The 19288-nt window shown below is 59.6% G+C and overlaps 4 non-coding genes across 4 annotated transcripts; 1 reads left to right on the top strand and 3 right to left on the bottom strand.

Annotated features, from left to right (window-relative positions):
• Positions 1-10375: 10375 nt before the first annotated feature.
• LOC134537134 (U1 spliceosomal RNA) lies at positions 10376-10538 on the bottom strand. The gene has a single exon (XR_010075946.1). It is a non-coding gene; the product is annotated as a U1 spliceosomal RNA (small nuclear RNA).
• A 543-nt stretch (positions 10539-11081) lies between these two features.
• On the top strand, positions 11082-11201 carry LOC134537135 (U5 spliceosomal RNA). Its single transcript, XR_010075947.1, has one exon. It is a non-coding gene; the product is annotated as a U5 spliceosomal RNA (small nuclear RNA).
• A 299-nt stretch (positions 11202-11500) lies between these two features.
• On the bottom strand, positions 11501-11663 carry LOC134537123 (U1 spliceosomal RNA). Its single transcript, XR_010075939.1, has one exon. It is a non-coding gene; the product is annotated as a U1 spliceosomal RNA (small nuclear RNA).
• Positions 11664-17984: 6321 nt separating this feature from the next.
• On the bottom strand, positions 17985-18147 carry LOC134537112 (U1 spliceosomal RNA). Its single transcript, XR_010075928.1, has one exon. It is a non-coding gene; the product is annotated as a U1 spliceosomal RNA (small nuclear RNA).
• Between the last annotated feature and the right edge of the window lie 1141 nt (positions 18148-19288).

Below are 19288 nucleotides of genomic sequence, written 5' to 3'. Positions count from 1 at the left end.
GCAGAGTGAGAAGGTGGCGGATATCACGCGGCATCGGCGGGCCGGAACGGGGGGCACGGCAGACCGGAACAGCCTCAGCAGCAGCCATCGTGAGGAGAGCCGCAAAGTCCGTGGCAGCCTCGTCGAGAGCATGCGGAGTGCGGGGGACCGCAGCCAGATCCAGATGCGAGTCCAGACAGCGGCGATACGCCGGCCAATCAGCCCTCCGAAAATCGAGGCGCTCCCGCACGCCGCCAAAGTCGCGCTCGAGCTGGAGTACACCAAAGACAGGCAGGTGGTCAGAGTCGAGGGCGAGACGAGCCTCGACGTTCAGCACCGGCACACCGGTCGTCAGGAAAAAGTCCAAGACAGAGGGACGTTGCGCCGCACGCGTCGGAAAGTACGTGGGTGACGACGGGGCAAACAGCGACAGACCAGCTTCGCACACCAGCTTGTAGAGACCACGGCCACAGAAGTCAGTGGTGGCGCAGCCCCAGTGGACATGCCGGCAATTGTAGTCCCCCGCAATGATGCAGTGCCGATCCAGACGCAGCAAGGTGGAAAAAGCTGGTACAGGAAAGGCCTTGTGTGGCGCTGAATAGACGGAGCAGAAGGTGAACGGCTGGACAACACCTGTGACCTTGACAGCGATAGCCTCCATGTTCGTCAGCTGGGGCAGCGCGCGACGGTGGTGCCGGAGGTCCGTACGGACAAAGACAGCAACGCCACCACGACGGCCGGACTCGCGGTCGGCCCGATGGGCCGCGTAACCAGGGACCTGGAAGCGCGAGCCGGCGGTGAGCCAGGTCTCGGTGACACCAATAATGGCCGGGCGGTGAACACGAAGGAGGTCGGAAAAGTCGGCAGCACGAAGGCACAGCGAGCGGGCGTTCCAAGTCATGACGCGTTCAGTCATCGGCGAGATGAAGTAGCAGGAGGAGCGGCAGCAGACGACGCGGAGGCAAGCAGATCGGCAGAAGCAAGCAACAGGACCTCAAACTTCGCAGACAAGGTGGGCGCCTGGAGAAAGGAGCGGACATGAGCGGCGAGCTTGCGGAGCCAAGAGCACACATCCAAGCTGCGGATCATGTCGAGGAGCTCTCGCAAGACATCAGCAGTCGGTGGGTCAGCCGCCGACGAAGGTGGGTGCGCCGAGGAAGCCGACGAGGGCCCTGCCACGGCCGCAGCGAAAGAGGTGCCTGCGACACGACGGCCACCACTGAAGGTAGAAGGGGGAGGCGCCTGTGCGGGACGCCGGGCCTGCTGCTGTTCCTTCCGCTGCTCCAGAGACGCCAGCTTGCGGAGGCGGTAAGGGCATTTGGAGTAGTTGGCCGGATGGTCGCCGCCACAGTTGCAGCACGTCGCGGGCTCGGAAGCAGGGCGCTGACAGTCGCGGGAAGCATGTTCGCCACCGCAGCGCACACAGCAAGGGGCCTCTTCACAGCCGTGCGTCGTATGGCCGAAGGATTGGCACCGAAAGCATTGTACGAGGCGACCGCCCCCGCGGAAAGGCTCAACAGTGACACCGACCCCACACAGGTTGGTGAGTTGGAGGGCCTTGTGGAGCGGGCCCATGCCCTGCAGCACAACCAGGAACAGCGGCAGCGGCTCAGGAAATTCCTGGCGCGACTGCAGGCGTACCACCGAGAGGTGTGGAATGTCGCGCTCGGCCAAAGCGTCCGAAATATCCTCGGTGGGCGTATCTATGTGCAGCCGACGGAGGATGACACGGGCATTGCGGTCTTCGGCGCAAGTCCAGGTGTGAAAGCGCCTGCCCAGAGCACGCAAGTGTTGGCACATGCGGAAATGGTCCTCCTTGTTGGCCATTTGGTAGGTCGACGAGCTCGCATAGTGCGTCGCCTTGAAATCGGCGGTAAACATCGGACGCAAGGCCGCCATATCTTTGAGCGCCGACGGGGAGAGACCACCACGGCACACAATCAGCGGAGGTTTCTTCGACTTGGCCTGAGGCCGAGCCTCAGGGGCAGGAGCACCAGACGAAGTAGAAGGCAGGTGCGTCGCAGGCGTGCGAGTGGAGGGGCCAGCCTCCTGGGAGGAGTGCAGGGGCCCGTGACGGCGAGGCGAAGACTGTGGACGGCGGCCCCGTGTGGAAGAGGAGCGAGAAGACGAGCGGCTCCCTCCGCGGCCTGCCCCACCAGCGGCAGGCGCGGAAGACGGAGCGGCACGGTCCGACATAGGAGGAGGCGGCGCCATGAGGGGCGGCGAGGTACCGCGACCCGAAGTCTTGGCCTGGTGCCGAGGACCGACCTTGCCGCGCTGCATCTTCGGAGGCGGGTCACTAGGCGGGCTGGACGGCGGCGCAGCATCCGCAGCGAGAGGCAGCGACTCGACAATGGGGTCCTCAGCCCAGGAAAATGTGACAGGAGCGGGCTCCGTGCGCCGTTTGCCCAGACGGACGCGCCCAACATCCGAATCGGTCTCGGTGGCGGGAGCAGAGCCAAGCAGCACAGAAGGAGCAGCACCAGAAGGCGGAACGGCAGCCGACGAAGAGAGGGCCGTAGAGGTCGTCGGAGACGCAGGAGGCCCAGGACGAGGCACTGGAGAAGCCAGCGTGACAATGGGCGCAGCAGGCGGGGTGAGGCCGAAGTCAGACACGTCCACCACGGCGTGCTCAGCTCGCGGAATGCCCGCGAGGAACCCCTGGGGCAGCACAGGACCAGGCGAATAGCTCAGCGCAGCAGGCGGAGGAGAGGCCGCAGCAGGGGGCGGCACTGCAGCGGGGCGATGAAGAGGGCCAATAGCCTGCGACAGCAGCACATCAGCCTGACTGTGCTGCGAGCCGGAGAGTGAAGAGCGGCCTGCAGAGCTGGGGGTCCGCTGCCCTGAGTGCTGCGAAGAGTCAGAGTCAGACAGGTTGCCCGCCGTCAGAGTCCACAGCTCTTCAGACATGGGCAAGAGCGCCGCCGTGACCCGCGAAGCAGACAGCGGCGACGAACAGGTGGTAGTCGTGGTCGTGGTGGTGGTGAGTGATGCCAGCACGGTCAGCGCAGTCGTGGCAGCAGGTCCAGCGTAACTGGAAGTATCAGCAACGGGGGCGACAGAAGGGGCAACAGCAGCAGCCACAGGAACCGCAGGCCGAGAGCCGGAAACAGAAGTGCGCCGCGGAGGGGCAGTGCTGCGTGGTCGCGTCAGCGTGCGCCGCTGACCAGCTGCGTCGGGCGAACATTTCAGGTAGGTCTTGCGGATGCGAGGGTCAATTGACCGACCAACAGGCGGGCGAGAACTCGAAAAACGATCAGCCATGATGAAATATACAAAAAGACAAGGTCAGCAAAAGTACGAAAAAAGCACGTGCACTAGGCACAATACAGACAAAAAGACAGAAAAAGCACAACAAGGCGAAGCAGCAGACTACAAAAACACATCCCACAACAGAACAGACAGCAGCAAGAACAAAACCAGAAATCACAAAATTACGCACAAAACAGGTTACCATTAAACCGCAAGAAGTTGACAAAATCGCCACCAGGTGGCAAACAACAACATGGAAGAAACAGAAAACTGCAAGTTTACGCACTAAACTGGTTACCATTAAATCGCAGCCAGTACCGAAAATCGCCACCAGGTGGCAAACAGCTACGAAGATGGCGCGCGAACGAGCAAGTCGCGCGACCAAAGACACAAAACAGCAGTTGAGCAAGAAAATCGTGGTTAGACAGCAGGTGGAAGAAAAAGCTGGCCGCGCGCAGACATGCAGCACGACCAGGATGGCAAAACAGCAAATGGAAATAGACGAAGCAGTTAACGAGCAGGCAGGAAATCCGGGAAGCGCCGACATCGGCGCATGGTGAACAGCAGGTGGCGAGCAAGAAGTTCTGCGCAGCGCCGACAGGCGGCAGCACAGTACGAAGAAAGTGCTGCCGCGCGGTGGTAGAAGATGGAACTGCACGAGGTTTAACAGGAATCGGCAAAAGTGTGTAACAGTGAGGGAGGTTGGTTCCTATGCGAACCCCTAATATATCTGGATACTCACTGGGCCCTAACTATTCTCTTTGAAGATCATGCTCAACCGCTGATCCTGGGTATTTGGCCGCAACGGTAGCCACTACGCCAGGTCAGTATGCTGCGCAGTGTTTCGCTTTTCTATTTCACTTGGAGCTCGGACCACCTCATCAACGTGTTTTGAGGTTATGTACTTCTACCTCCGAAACAGCTCTTTCCCCAGACATAACACTCCCGTGCCAGTTCATCACACTACATGACAGTACACACCAACAATGCAAATACAATTTCTTCCTACAACTGCCCGTTTCTACTCGCACCTCGTTTCCTTTGTTTCTGTACCCACGGCGACGGTCGACCGCCGCGTGCATTTGGTTACCCCGTTTGCCGCGTGGCGGCACTTGGTTACACCGTTTGCCGCGTGGCGGCACTCGGGTCGTCGCGTCCGCCTCGGCAAAAAGGCGGGCACCACGGCACAGTCGAGAGGGGAACTTTTTTCCATTAGCAACATACCTAGGGTTTCACGAAATATCGAGTGCCGTGTCCCACGAGGCGATTTTCGGACGATTCGCGGCTTCAGGCTGCACGACCGTACGCTATTTTCACCATTAGTGGTGGTCCGCACATTTTTCCTATATAGTCCGGATTTTCAAAGTTTCAACCGTGCTCTGGTTTCCCTTCAAACTGCTCTTAGGTGCTACTCTGAGTGGTTTGCAGGGATTTCCTTAGTTAATTCGAGTTTTCCTCGCGTGCTTTTATAATCCGACCAGTCGTTTCTGGTGCGAAGACTTGCTGCTGGGTGCATATCCGGATCTGGTAACTCTCAGCAGCAAGCAACAGGGTCCCCCCCTGGGCATTGCTGGGGGGACTCTGCAGAAATAAATTCAACCCTCGGGTTCCACTAATTATTATTTTATTTTTATTTACAAGTTCTACTCAGCATCACTCCTATTATATTCACTCCATCTTCTTCCACCTTTAACTGACTGCTGACTGCTGCTGCTGCTTCCTGGGGCTGTCACCAGGTGGCCGAGAAGAGTAGTTCCTCCCAGGTGTGGCTCTTGGCCTGCCGACTTGATTGTTTCTCGTCGGCATGGCCGAGGGGGGGTCCGGGGAGGACCCGCCCCTGGGGGACTCCGACTTTGAGGGCCGACTCCAACCGCCATTGAGGGACTACACCAGGCCTCCTGGTGGCCACCGAGACCGGACGGGTGCCTCGGGCGATGCTGGAGCAGAGGGATGCTCGCCGCCCCCCACCCCCAGCCAGACCGGGATCCGCACCCAGGAGCGCTGCACGAAGGTGTCGGAGTCCAAGCATCACCAGATGGTGCCACCTGGCTTCTGCTCCGACACCCCCTTCACCCCGGACGTCACCATGGCAGCAACCCTCACCACCACGACCACCACCATGACGACCACGACAGTTTGCACTTTCACCCCCTCTGCTTCTCACCCCATCTCCTCACCATTCTCAGCGCCTTCCCCCTCACTGCCACTCATCCCTGTCGAGCCTGCGGCCCCCCGGGACGTGCCGATGGACACCGGCTTCAGCCTCCCCCGCCGGACGGTGAAGCGGTCGAGGATGGGGCGCGCCGAGGACCGCACCTCCATCTCCAACCGGTTTGGCGCCCTCGAGCTCGACTCCGCCGGCGAGGAGGGGACCTCGTCCCGGGACTCGTCACCTGCACCATCCACGTCATCCCGCATCTCACACCTCACCCGCCGCACCACCCCCCGACCGACTACGACCGCCGCGACTCAGCCATCGACCTCCGCTGCTCGTCAGCCGTCGCCTCGACCATCCACCTCCGCATCTGCACCTGGACCCCGCACCCGGCCTCCCACCCAACCTGCTGCCGCCCCCGCATCTGCCTCCGCCGCCGCCACCGTCAAGCCTACCCGCATGCCGCCCATCGGCTGCCGCCTCCCCATCACCACCAGCCCCTTCACCCTGGCCCAATCGTTTCAGTCGCTCCTTTCTGGCAAGCTATCCATCACCTCCGTCGACGGCCGCACCTCCTTTTACACTTCTAACGCCGCTGATCACACCTTCCTATACAACCACCTCACCCAGCTCGGCCATCAGCCTTTCACGCACCTGCGACAGGACGAGAAGGGGGACCGACTCGTCCTGAAGCGTCTCCCACTCACCACTACCCCCGAGGAGGTGCACGCCGCCCTCCTCGACCTGGACCTACCCGTTGCTTCCGTCACTCCGCTCCGCGTCACCGACACCGCCACGACCCGTCCGTTCCTGGTTAATACTCACCACCTGGGGGAGGCAGCTCCCTTCCTGGCTCTACGCTCCCTGGGCTGCTGGGTGGTCTCCGTCGAACGCTATCGTGGCAGCGGGCGGGTCCCGCAGTGTTACCGGTGCCAGCAGGCCGGCCACCCATCCACACGCTGCGAGAGGCCGGTGGCCTGTTTCAAGTGTGCCGGGCCCCACCGGTCCCGCGAGTGCACATCGACGACTCCGAAGTGCGTCAATTGCGGCGAGGCGCACTTCGCGACTTCCATGGACTGCCGGGTGAACCAGGCCTACCTCAGACGCCACCCCCCCCGACAACAGCCTGAGGCCACCCCGGCACCGCGACCGCGACCGCCAAACTTGACCGACGCTCGTGCCTTTCCCGCCGTCACCTCCAACGCCTGGACTCGGCGCGGTTCCGCCGCCGCCACCCTGTTCCCCTCCCGCGACGGGCCATCTCCATCTGCACCTCAGGACCCCTCATCTCACCGACCGGACGCTGACGACACTTCATTCACCACGATCATACGTGACCTCATCCAGCTGTTTCGGCAGTACTTTCCCTTCATTCGCCGCACCCTGACCGCCCTGTCCCATGCCAAGTCCCCTTCGGAGAGATTCGAGGTGCTCCTCCAAGCGCTTCTGGGTCTCTTCGATGGATCCCCCGCCGCCCCTTAAGCTCCTAGTCTGGAACGCCTTTTCTTTGCTCCCTAAGCTTCTCGACTTCCTTCACCTCGTCGACGAGCACTCACCCGATGTCGTGTTCCTATCAGAGACCTGGCTGACCCCCGCTGTACCCCTCCGCGTCCCGGGATATGCCGTCCACCGCTCCGACCGTGATGGTCGGGGGGGTGGGGTGGCACTCCTGGTGCGCGACACCTTCACCCATCACCGCCGACACATTCCACCTTCACCCGCGACTGAGGCTGTGGCCGTGCGCCTGTTCGGACAGCCCTACTCCCTGACTCTAGTCTCCGTGTATCTCCCACCCCTATTTGCCTTCCCCTCTGCCGCCGTTGTCGCCCTCGGTCGGCTCGATGCCCATGTCGTGCTGGCCGGGGACTTCAACGCCACCCATCCCTACTGGGGCTGCGTCGCGGCCAACCGCCGAGGCAGCTCCCTCCGTCAGCTCCTCCGGCGTACTAACCTCTCCATCTGCGCCCCCGCCACCCCCACATTCTTCCCCGCTCAGCACCACCGTCATCCCAGTATCATCGACCTCGCCCTCACCACACCGCTCCCCATCATCTCTGGTCTCACCACGCTCACCGCCGGGGCCTCGGATCACCTGCCCGTCCTCGGCTCCCTTCACTTCTACCCCCATTCCAACCCGCACCTTCCCCGCTTCGACTTCCGCAACGCCGGCTGGAATGGGTTCCAGACCACCCTCTCATCATCACTCGACCTCACCCTCCCCTTCGACACCCCCGACCGTCTCGACGCCAACGTCGTGTCATTCACCCGGGCCGTCTCTGCGGCCGCCTCCGCTCACATTCCGCTGGCCACTCCAAGTACCCGCATCACCCCCTTCCCGCCTTACCTGCGTGACGCCGTGGTCCTGCGCGACCGCTTCCGCGGCCTGTGGCAGGCCAACCGGTCCCCGTTGACACGGATGGTGTTCCTCCTGCTGCGGGGCCGGTGCCGCCGGATGGTCGCGGCGTGGAAGGCGCATTTGGAGACCCGGCGTCTCGGCTCCCTCGCCTCTGCATCCGGCTCTCTGTGGACCTACGTCCGGCGCCTCCGATCGGTCCCCACCACTATTCCCTCACTCACCCACCCGGCCGGGGTGGCGGAGACTGCCCCTGAGCGATCGGAGGCGGTCGCTGCCTACCTCGCGACCACGTTTGCCTCCGCTGACCCCCCCACCCTCTCCTCCGAGTCTTCGGACGACGGGGACACACCCCCCCCCCCTCGCACATCACGTCACTCTGCCCGTTCTTCCGGACTCTCTGCCATTCCCTCTCGCCACGCCATCGGAGGTGCGCACACTCCTCCTCCGTCTCAAGCCCCCTTCTGCCCCCGGTTCCGACTCTCTGCCTGCACCCGTCCTCCGTGCTCTTCCTCGGAAGGCGACGGTCTTCCTTACCCGCATCATCAACGCGATGTTCCTTCTCTGTCATTTCCCCACCCCTTGGAAAGTGGCCATTGTCTCACCCATACCCAAACCCGGGAAGCCCCCTTCCCTACCATCATCGTACCGCCCCATTTCTCTTCTACCCATCATCTCTAAGGTCGCAGAGCGGACCATTCTCACACGCCTTCTCCTTCACGTCAACCTCTTGCATCTTCTCCCCCATCACCAGTTCGGTTTCCGCAAACGTCACTCCACCTCCCACGCCATCGCCCGTGTGGAGGTGCTGGCTGTCCAAGGTTTCGCACGGCGCCAACACACGGGCATGGTGCTTCTGGACCTTGCCCGGGCATTTGATTCCGTGCCCCATTCACAACTCATTCACCGTCTCTCCGCCACCGACCTTCCACCTCATCTCATACGCCTCATCTGCTCGTTCCTGGGGGGTCGTACCTTCCGGGTTCGGGTGGAGGGCGAACTCTCCGACCCCCGTCACATCATGGCCGGCGTCCCCCAGGGCGCCATCCTTTCACCCCTTCTCTTCACCCTTCACATCGCCGACCTGCAACCACCACCTGGCACTCACCTGGTTCAGTACGCCGATGACACTTGCCTCCTCGCTTCCTCCGTCTCCGAGCGGATGCTCGGCGACCGCCTGAGCCGCGGGCTCACATCACTCTCTACTCAGTTCCTCGCGCACGGCATCGGGCTGAACTGCTCGAAGACCCAATCCATTCTCTTCTCACGCATCCACCCACGCCAGGACCACCCCCCACGAGTTTCCAGCACTGCCATCCCCTGGTCACCCGAGGTCCGCTATCTGGGGGTGACCCTGGACAGTACCTTCACTTTCATCCCGCACCTTGCTTCCATGAAGACTCAATCCAGGGCGGTCTTGGCGCAGCTGGCACCGATACTGCGACCCTCATCTGGCACCCCCCTCCCGGTTCGCATCACCGCATTTCATTCCTACGTCATCCCACGCTTCACCTACGCATCCCCCGTGTGGGTTCATTCATCCCGTTTCAACCTTCGCCCCATTACCCGCACCTACTTCCTGGGGATTCGTCTCCTTCTCGGACTCCCCCGCGCCACCTCCAGGCTGACTCTCCTGGCAGACTCCGGCCTGCCCCACCTTCACCCTCTCCTTCGCTCCATGACAACTTACTTCCTACGCCGATGCCGACGCAGCGACAACCCCCTCATCCTTCAACTTGCGGAGCCGCTGCCTCCTGCACCCCACCCACGACGACCGCTCTTTTCGACTGACCACTTACGCGACGACTCCGACGACGACGCTGACGACGTCCCGGCGGCCGGTGGGCCCGGTAGATGACGGCGTAGACCTCCACGTCCACCGGTAGCCTCCGCGGACCCGCCACCATAGTTCACCATCTACATCGCCACTCCGTCTTCTTCCCATCGTCATCAGCATCGCCGTTTTCTCCGCGCGGCCTCCATCAGCTGCGCGGCTCCTGGATCAGCATCTCTTCACCCCCAGCAGTCCCTCACCCCCCCTCCACCCAACAAGTAGCCGGGACCTTCAAGAACCTCCGTGTTGGCGGGGTCCAGCATCGTCATGTTCTTCATCTTTGTGTTTATGTTCTGTACAGTGTTCTTGTCCACTGCCTTGTATGTATCTTTATGTATTAAATGATGTTTTTGTGTGTGGGCCCCTAGGGGCCCCACTTATAGAAAAAAAAAAAAAAAAAAAAAAAAAAAAAAAAAAAAAAAAAAAAAAAAAAACTAAAGATTTCCGTGGAGGGGATGAGTCTTTAAACAATTTTTTGTTGTGCCCAGTGTTTACACACTGGGCCGGTTACCGTTAAACCACTGGGCCCGGGGGTGAGGCGGGGAGGGGGAAATCTGAAAAATCGAATTGGACAAGTATCGTTCATGGGAATTTTTTTTTTCTTTTTTCAACTATTACCATGCACAATTACGTACCTTCCTTCCGCACTTTCAAGACGGTGGGGTTGTTCGCCAAGGCACCGTAAACTTGAGACCTACGAATGCATTACATACCATACACAGATGAAAAAAAAAAAAAAAATTACACTTCACTGTACATAATTCTTAACACTACTTCACAACTACTAAGTTGAAATTTTTTCACCGGGACAGCGCGAACGCAGTCCCGACTACCAAAAATTACGCGCCCGAGTTACCCACATTTGGGGTAATCGCAGAGGTCAGCTCAACCGAAGTGCAAGGGAAGAGCCTCACCCTGGGGGAACCCCCTGCTTGATCAGGGTAGCCCCTACGCCAGGTAAGTATGCTGCGCAGTGTTTCGCTTTTCTATTTCACTTGGAGCTCGGACCACCTCATCAACGTGTTTTGAGGTTATGTACTTCTACCTCCGAAACAGCTCTTTCCCCAGACATAACACTCCCGTGCCAGTTCATCACACTACATGACAGTACACACCAACAATGCAAATACAATTTCTTCCTACAACTGCCCGTTTCTACTCGCACCTCGTTTCCTTTGTTTCTGTACCCACGGCGACGGTCGACCGCCGCGTGCATTTGGTTACCCCGTTTGCCGCGTGGCGGCACTTGGTTACACCGTTTGCCGCGTGGCGGCACTCGGGTCGTCGCGTCCGCCTCGGCAAAAAGGCGGGCACCACGGCACAGTCGAGAGGGGAACTTTTTTCCATTAGCAACATACCTAGGGTTTCACGAAATATCGAGTGCCGTGTCCCACGAGGCGATTTTCGGACGATTCGCGGCTTCAGGCTGCACGACCGTACGCTATTTTCACCATTAGTGGTGGTCCGCACATTTTTCCTATATAGTCCGGATTTTCAAAGTTTCAACCGTGCTCTGGTTTCCCTTCAAACGCATAAATCTTTCGCCTTTTACTAAAGATTTCCGTGGAGGGGAACATTTGATGAGTCTTTAAACAATTTTTTGTTGTGCCCAGTGTTTACACACTGGGCCGGTTACCGTTAAACCACTGGGCCCGGGGGTGAGGCGGGGAGGGGGAAATCTGAAAAATCGAATTGGACAAGTATCGTTCATGGGAATTTTTTTTTTCTTTTTTCAACTATTACCATGCACAATTACGTACCTTCCTTCCGCACTTTCAAGACGGTGGGGTTGTTCGCCAAGGCACCGTAAACTTGAGACCTACGAATGCATTACATACCATACACAGATGAAAAAAAAAAAAAAAATTACACTTCACTGTACATAATTCTTAACACTACTTCACAACTACTAAGTTGAAATTTTTTCACCGGGACAGCGCGAACGCAGTCCCGACTACCAAAAATTACGCGCCCGAGTTACCCACATTTGGGGTAATCGCAGAGGTCAGCTCAACCGAAGTGCAAGGGAAGAGCCTCACCCTGGGGGAACCCCCTGCTTGATCAGGGTAGCCCCTACGCCAGGTAAGTATGCTGCGCAGTGTTTCGCTTTTCTATTTCACTTGGAGCTCGGACCACCTCATCAACGTGTTTTGAGGTTATGTACTTCTACCTCCGAAACAGCTCTTTCCCCAGACATAACACTCCCGTGCCAGTTCATCACACTACATGACAGTACACACCAACAATGCAAATACAATTTCTTCCTACAACTGCCCGTTTCTACTCGCACCTCGTTTCCTTTGTTTCTGTACCCACGGCGACGGTCGACCGCCGCGTGCATTTGGTTACCCCGTTTGCCGCGTGGCGGCACTTGGTTACACCGTTTGCCGCGTGGCGGCACTCGGGTCGTCGCGTCCGCCTCGGCAAAAAGGCGGGCACCACGGCACAGTCGAGAGGGGAACTTTTTTCCATTAGCAACATACCTAGGGTTTCACGAAATATCGAGTGCCGTGTCCCACGAGGCGATTTTCGGACGATTCGCGGCTTCAGGCTGCACGACCGTACGCTATTTTCACCATTAGTGGTGGTCCGCACATTTTTCCTATATAGTCCGGATTTTCAAAGTTTCAACCGTGCTCTGGTTTCCCTTCAAACTGCTCTTAGGTGCTACTCTGAGTGGTTTGCAGGGATTTCCTTAGTTAATTCGAGTTTTCCTCGCGTGCTTTTATAATCCGACCAGTCGTTTCTGGTGCGAAGACTTGCTGCTGGGTGCATATCCGGATCTGGTAACTCTCAGCAGCAAGCAACAGGGTCCCCCCCTGGGCATTGCTGGGGGGACTCTGCAGAAATAAATTCAACCCTCGGGTTCCACTAATTATTATTTTATTTTTTAATTACAAGTTCTACTCAGCATCACTCCTATTATATTCACTCCATCTTCTTCCACCTTTAACTGACTGCTGACTGCTGCTGCTGCTTCCTGGGGCTGTCACCAGGTGGCCGAGAAGAGTAGTTCCTCCCAGGTGTGGCTCTTGGCCTGCCGACTTGATTGTTTCTCGTCGGCATGGCCGAGGGGGGGTCCGGGGAGGACCCGCCCCTGGGGGACTCCGACTTTGAGGGCCGACTCCAACCGCCATTGAGGGACTACACCAGGCCTCCTGGTGGCCACCGAGACCGGACGGGTGCCTCGGGCGATGCTGGAGCAGAGGGATGCTCGCCGCCCCCCACCCCCACCCAGACCGGGATCCGCACCCAGGAGCGCTGCACGAAGGTGTCGGAGTCAAAGCATCACCAGATGGTGCCACCTGGCTTCTGCTCCGACACCCCCTTCACCCCGGACGTCACCATGGCTGCGACCCTCACCACCACGACCACCACCATGACGACCACGACTGTCTGCACTTTCACCCCCTCTGCTTCTCGCCCCATCTCCTCACCATTCTCAGCGCCTTCCCCCTCACTGCCACTCATCCCTGTCGAGCCTGCGGCCCCCCGGGACGTGCCGATGGACACCGGCTTCAGCCTCCCCCGCCGGACAGTGAAGCGGCCGAGGATGGGGCGCGCCGAGGACCGCACCTCCATCTCCAACCGGTTTGGCGCCCTCGAGCTCGACTCCGCCGGCGAGGAGGGGACCTCGTCCCGGGACTCGTCACCTGCACCATCCACGTCATCCCGCATCTCACACCTCACCCGCCGCACCACCCCCCGACCGACTACGACCGCCGCGACTCAGCCATCGACCTCCGCTGCTCGTCAGCCGTCGCCTCGACCATCCACCTCCGCATCTGCACCTGGACCCCGCACCCGGCCTCCCACCCAACCTGCTGCCGCCCCCGCATCTGCCACCTCCGCCGCCACCGCCAAGCCTACCCGCATGCCGCCCATCGGCTGCCGCCTCCCCATCACCACCAGCCCCTTCACCCTGGCCCAATCGTTTCAGTCGCTCCTCTCTGGCAAGCTATCCATCACCTCCGTCGACGGCCGCACCTCCTTTTACACCTCTAACGCCGCTGATCACACCTTCCTGTTCAACCACCTCACCCGGCTCGGCCATCAGCCTTTCACGCATCTGCGACAGGATGAGAAGGGGGACCGACTCGTCCTGAAGCGTCTCCCACTCACCACCACTCCCGAGGAGGTGCACGCCGCCCTCCTCGACCTGGACCTACCCGTTGCTTCCGTCACTCCGCTCCGCGTCACCGACACCGCCACGACCCGTCCGTTCCTGGTTAATACTCACCACCTGGGGGAGGCAGCTCCCTTCCTGGCTCTACGCTCCCTGGGCTGCTGGGTGGTCTCCGTCGAACGCTATCGTGGCAGCGGGCGGGTCCCGCAGTGTTACCGGTGCCAGCAGGCCGGCCACCCATCCACACGCTGCGAGAGGCCGGTGGCCTGTTTCAAGTGTGCCGGGCCCCACCGGTCCCGCGAGTGCACATCGACGACTCCGAAGTGCGTCAATTGCGGCGAGGCGCACTTCGCGACTTCCATGGACTGCCGGGTGAACCAGGCCTACCTCAGACGCCACCCCCCCCGACAACAGCCTGAGGCCACCCCGGCACCGCGACCGCGACCGCCAAACTTGACCGACGCTCGTGCCTTTCCCGCCGTCACCTCCAACGCCTGGACTCGGCGCGGTTCCGCCGCCGCCACCCTGTTCCCCTCCCGCGACGGGCCATCTCCATCTGCACCTCAGGACCCCTCATCTCACCGACCGGACGCTGACGACACTTCATTCGCCACGATCATACGAGACCTCATCCAGCTGTTTCGGCAGTACTTCCCATTCATTCGCCGCACCCTGACCGCCCTGTCCCATGCCAAGTCCCCTTCGGAGAGATTCGAGGTGCTCCTCCAAGCGCTTCTGGGTCTCTTCGATGGATCCCCCGCCGCCCCTTAAGCTCCTAGTCTGGAACGCCTTTTCTTTGCTCCCTAAGCTTCTCGACTTCCTTCACCTCGTCGACGAGCACTCACCCGATGTCGTGTTCCTATCAGAGACCTGGCTGACCCCCGCTGTACCCCTCCGCGTCCCGGGATATGCCGTCCACCGCTCCGACCGTGATGGTCGGGGGGGTGGGGTGGCGCTCCTGGTGCGCGACACCTTCACCCATCACCGCCGACACATTCACCCTTCACCCGCGACTGAGGCTGTGGCCGTGCGCCTGTTCGGACAGCCCTACTCCCTGACTCTAGTCTCCGTGTATCTCCCACCCCAATTTGCCTTCCCCTCTGCCGCCGTTGTCGCCCTCGGTCGGCTCGATGCCCATGTCGTGCTGGCCGGGGACTTCAACGCCACCCATCCCTACTGGGGCTGCGTCGCGGCCAACCGCCGAGGCAGCTCCCTCCGTCAGCTCCTCCGGCGTACTAACCTCTCCATCTGCGCCCCCGCCTCCCCCACATTCTTCCCCGCTCAGCACAACCGTCATCCCAGTATCATCGATCTCGCCCTCACCACACCGCTCCCCATCGTCTCTGGTCTCACCACGCTCACCGCCGGGGCCTCGGATCACCTGCCCGTCCTCGGCTCCCTTCACTTCTACCCCCATTCCAACCCGCACCTTCCCCGCTTCGACTTCCGCAACGCCGACTGGAATGGGTTCCAGGCCACCCTCTCATCATCACTCGACCTCACCCTCCCCTTCGACACCCCCGACCGTCTCGACGCCAACGTCGTGTCATTCACCCGGGCCGTCTCTGCGGCCGCCTCCGCTCACATTCCGCTGGCCACTCCAAGTACCCGCATCACCCCCTTCCCGCCTTACCTGCGTGACGCCGTGGTCCTGCGCGACCGCTTCCGCGGCCTGTGGCAGGCCAACCGGTCCCCGTTGACACGGATGGTGTTCCTCCTGCTGCGGGGCCGGTGCCGCCGGATGGTCGCGGCGTGGAAGGCGCATTTGGAGACCCGGCGTCTCGGCTCCCTCGCCTCTGCATCCGGCTCTCTGTGGACCTACGTCCGGCGCCTCCGATCGGTCCCCACCACTATTCCCCCACTCACCCACCCGGCCGGGGTGGCGGAGACTGCCCCTGAGCGATCGGAGGCGGTCGCTGCCTACCTCGCGACCACGTTTGCCTCCGCTGACCCCCCCACCCTCTCCTCCGAGTCTTCGGACGACGGGGACACACCCCCCCCCCCTCGCACATCACGTCACTCTGCCCGTTCTTCCGGACTCTCTGCCATTCCCTCTCGCCACGCCGTCGGAGGTGCGCACACTCCTCCTCCGTCTCAAGCCCCCTTCTGCCCCCGGTTCCGACTCTCTGCCTGCACCCGTCCTCCGTGCTCTTCCTCGGAAGGCGACGGTCTTCCTTACCCGCATCATCAACGCGATGTTCCTTCTCTGTCATTTCCCCACCCCTTGGAAAGTGGCCATTGTCTCACCCATACCCAAACCCGGGAAGCCCCCTTCCCTACCATCATCGTACCGCCCCATTTCTCTTCTACCCATCATCTCGAAGGTCGCAGAGCGGACCATTCTCACACGCCTTCTCCTTCACGTCAACCTCTTGCATCTTCTCCCCCATCACCAGTTCGGTTTCCGCAAACGTCACTCCACCTCCCACGCTATCGCCCGTGTGGCGGTGCTGGCTGTCCAAGGTTTCGCACGGCGCCAACACACGGGCATGGTGCTTCTGGACCTTGCCCGGGCATTTGATTCCGTGCCCCATTCACAACTCATTCACCGTCTCTCTGCCACCGACCTTCCACCTCATCTCATACGCCTCCTCTGCTCGTTCCTGGGGGGTCGTACCTTCCGGGTTCGGGTGGAGGGCGAACTCTCCGACCCCCGTCACATCATGGCCGGCGTCCCCCAGGGCGCCATCCTTTCACCCCTTCTCTTCACCCTTCACATCGCCGACCTGCAACCACCACCTGGCACTCACCTGGTTCAGTACGCCGATGACACTTGCCTCCTCGCTTCCTCCGTCTCCGAGCGGATGCTCGGCGACCGCCTGAGCCGCGGGCTCACATCACTCTCTACTCAGTTCCTCGCGCACGGCATCGGGCTGAACTGCTCGAAGACCCAGTCCATTCTCTTCTCACGTATCCACCCACGCCAGGACCACCCCCCACGAGTTTCCAGCACTGCCATCCCCTGGTCACCCGAGGTCCGCTATCTGGGGGTGACCCTGGACAGAACCTTCACTTTCATCCCGCACCTTGCTTCCATGAAGACTCAATCCAGGGCGGTCTTGGCGCAGCTGGCACCGATACTGCGACCCTCATCTGGCACCCCCCTCCCGGTTCGCATCACCGCATTTCATTCCTACGTCATCCCACGCTTCACCTACGCAGCCCCCGTGTGGGTTCATTCATCCCGTTTCAACCTCCGCCCCATTACCCGCACCTACTTCCTGGGGATTCGTCTCCTTCTCGGACTCCCCCGCGCCACCTCCAGGCTGACTCTCCTGGCAGACTCCGGCCTGCCCCACATTCACCCTCTCCTTCGCTCCATGACGACTTACTTCCTACGCCGATGCCGACGCAGCGACAACCCCCTCATCCTTCAACTTGCGGAGCCGCTGCCTCCTGCACCCCACCCACGACGACCGCTCTTTTCGACTGACCACTTACGCGACGACTCCGACGACGACGCTGACGACGTCCCGGCGGCCGGTGGGCCCGGTAGATGACGACGTAGACCTCCACGTCCACCGGTAGCCTCCGCGGACCCGCCACCATAGTTCACCATCTACATCGCCACTCCGACTTCTTCCCATCGTCATCAGCATCGCCGTTTTCTCCGCGCGGCCTCCATCAGCTGCGCGGCTCCTGGATCAGCATCTCTTCACCCTCAGCAGTCCCTCACCCCCCCTCCACCCAACAAGTAGCCGGGGCCTTCAAGAACCTCCGTGTTGGCGGGGTCCAGCATCGTCATGTTCTTCATCTTTGTGTTTATGTTCTGTACAGTGTTCTTGTCAACTGCCTTGTATGTATCTTTATGTATTAAATGATGTTTTTGTGTGTGGGCCCCTCGGGGCCCCACTTATAAAAAAAAAAAAAAAAAAAAAAAAAAAAAAAAAAAAAAAAAAAAAAAAAAAAACTAAAGATTTCCGTGGAGGGGAACATTTGATGAGTCTTTAAACAATTTTTTGTTGTGCCCAGTGTTTACACACTGGGCCGGTTACCGTTAAACCACTGGGCCCGGGGGTGAGGCGGGGAGGGGGAAATCTGAAAAATCGAATTGGACAAGTATCGTTCATGGGAATTTTTTTTTTCTTTTTTCAACTATTACCATGCACAATTACGTACCTTCCTTCCGCACTTTCAAGACGGTGGGGTTGTTCGCCAAGGCACCGTAAACTTGAGACCTACGAATGCATTACATACCATACACAGATGAAAAAAAAAAAAAAATTACACTTCACTGTACATAATTCTTAACACTACTTCACAACTACTAAGTTGAAATTTTTTCACCGGGACAGCGCGAACGCAGTCCCGACTACCAAAAATTACGCGCCCGAGTTACCCACATTTGGGGTAATCGCAGAGGTCAGCTCAACCGAAGTGCAAGGGAAGAGCCTCACCCTGGGGGAACCCCCTGCTTGATCAGGGTAGCCCCTACGCCAGGTAAGTATGCTGCGCAGTGTTTCGCTTTTCTATTTCACTTGGAGCTCGGACCACCTCATCAACGTGTTTTGAGGTTATGTACTTCTACCTCCGAAACAGCTCTTTCCCCAGACATAACACTCCCGTGCCAGTTCATCACACTACATGACAGTACACACCAACAATGCAAATACAATTTCTTCCTACAACTGCCCGTTTCTACTCGCACCTCGTTTCCTTTGTTTCTGTACCCACGGCGACGGTCGACCGCCGCGTGCATTTGGTTACCCCGTTTGCCGCGTGGCGGCACTTGGTTACACCGTTTGCCGCGTGGCGGCACTCGGGTCGTCGCGTCCGCCTCGGCAAAAAGGCGGGCACCACGGCACAGTCGAGAGGGGAACTTTTTTCCATTAGCAACATACCTAGGGTTTCACGAAATATCGAGTGCCGTGTCCCACGAGGCGATTTTCGGACGATTCGCGGCTTCAGGCTGCACGACCGTACGCTATTTTCACCATTAGTGGTGGTCCGCACATTTTTCCTATATAGTCCGGATTTTCAAAGTTTCAACCGTGCTCTGGTTTCCCTTCAAACTGCTCTTAGGTGCTACTCTGAGTGGTTTGCAGGGATTTCCTTAGTTAATTCGAGTTTTCCTCGCGTGCTTTTATAATCCGACCAGTCGTTTCTGGTGCGAAGACTTGCTGCTGGGTGCATATCCGGATCTGGTAACTCTCAGCAGCAAGCAACAGGGTCCCCCCCTGGGCATTGCTGGGGGGACTCTGCAGAAATAAATTCAACCCTCGGGTTCCACTAATTATTATTTTATTTTTATTTACAAGTTCTACTCAGCATCACTCCTATTATATTCACTCCATCTTCTTCCACCTTTAACTGACTGCTGACTGCTGCTGCTGCTTCCTGGGGCTGTCACCAGGTGGCCGAGAAGAGTAGTTCCTCCCAGGTGTGGCTCTTGGCCTGCCGACTTGATTGTTTCTCGTCGGCATGGCCGAGGGGGGGTCCGGGGAGGACCCGCCCCTGGGGGACTCCGACTTTGAGGGCCGACTCCAACCGCCATTGAGGGACTACACCAGGCCTCCTGGTGGCCACCGAGACCGGACGGGTGCCTCGGGCGATGCTGGAGCAGAGGGATGCTCGCCGCCCCCCACCCCC

Source organism: Bacillus rossius, chromosome 11 (genome assembly GCF_032445375.1).
Source record: "Bacillus rossius redtenbacheri isolate Brsri chromosome 11, Brsri_v3, whole genome shotgun sequence".
NCBI lineage: Eukaryota > Metazoa > Arthropoda > Insecta > Phasmatodea > Bacillidae > Bacillus > Bacillus rossius.
The sequence above is the reverse complement of the archived record's forward strand: the minus strand, read 5'-3'. Positions and strand labels throughout refer to the sequence as shown.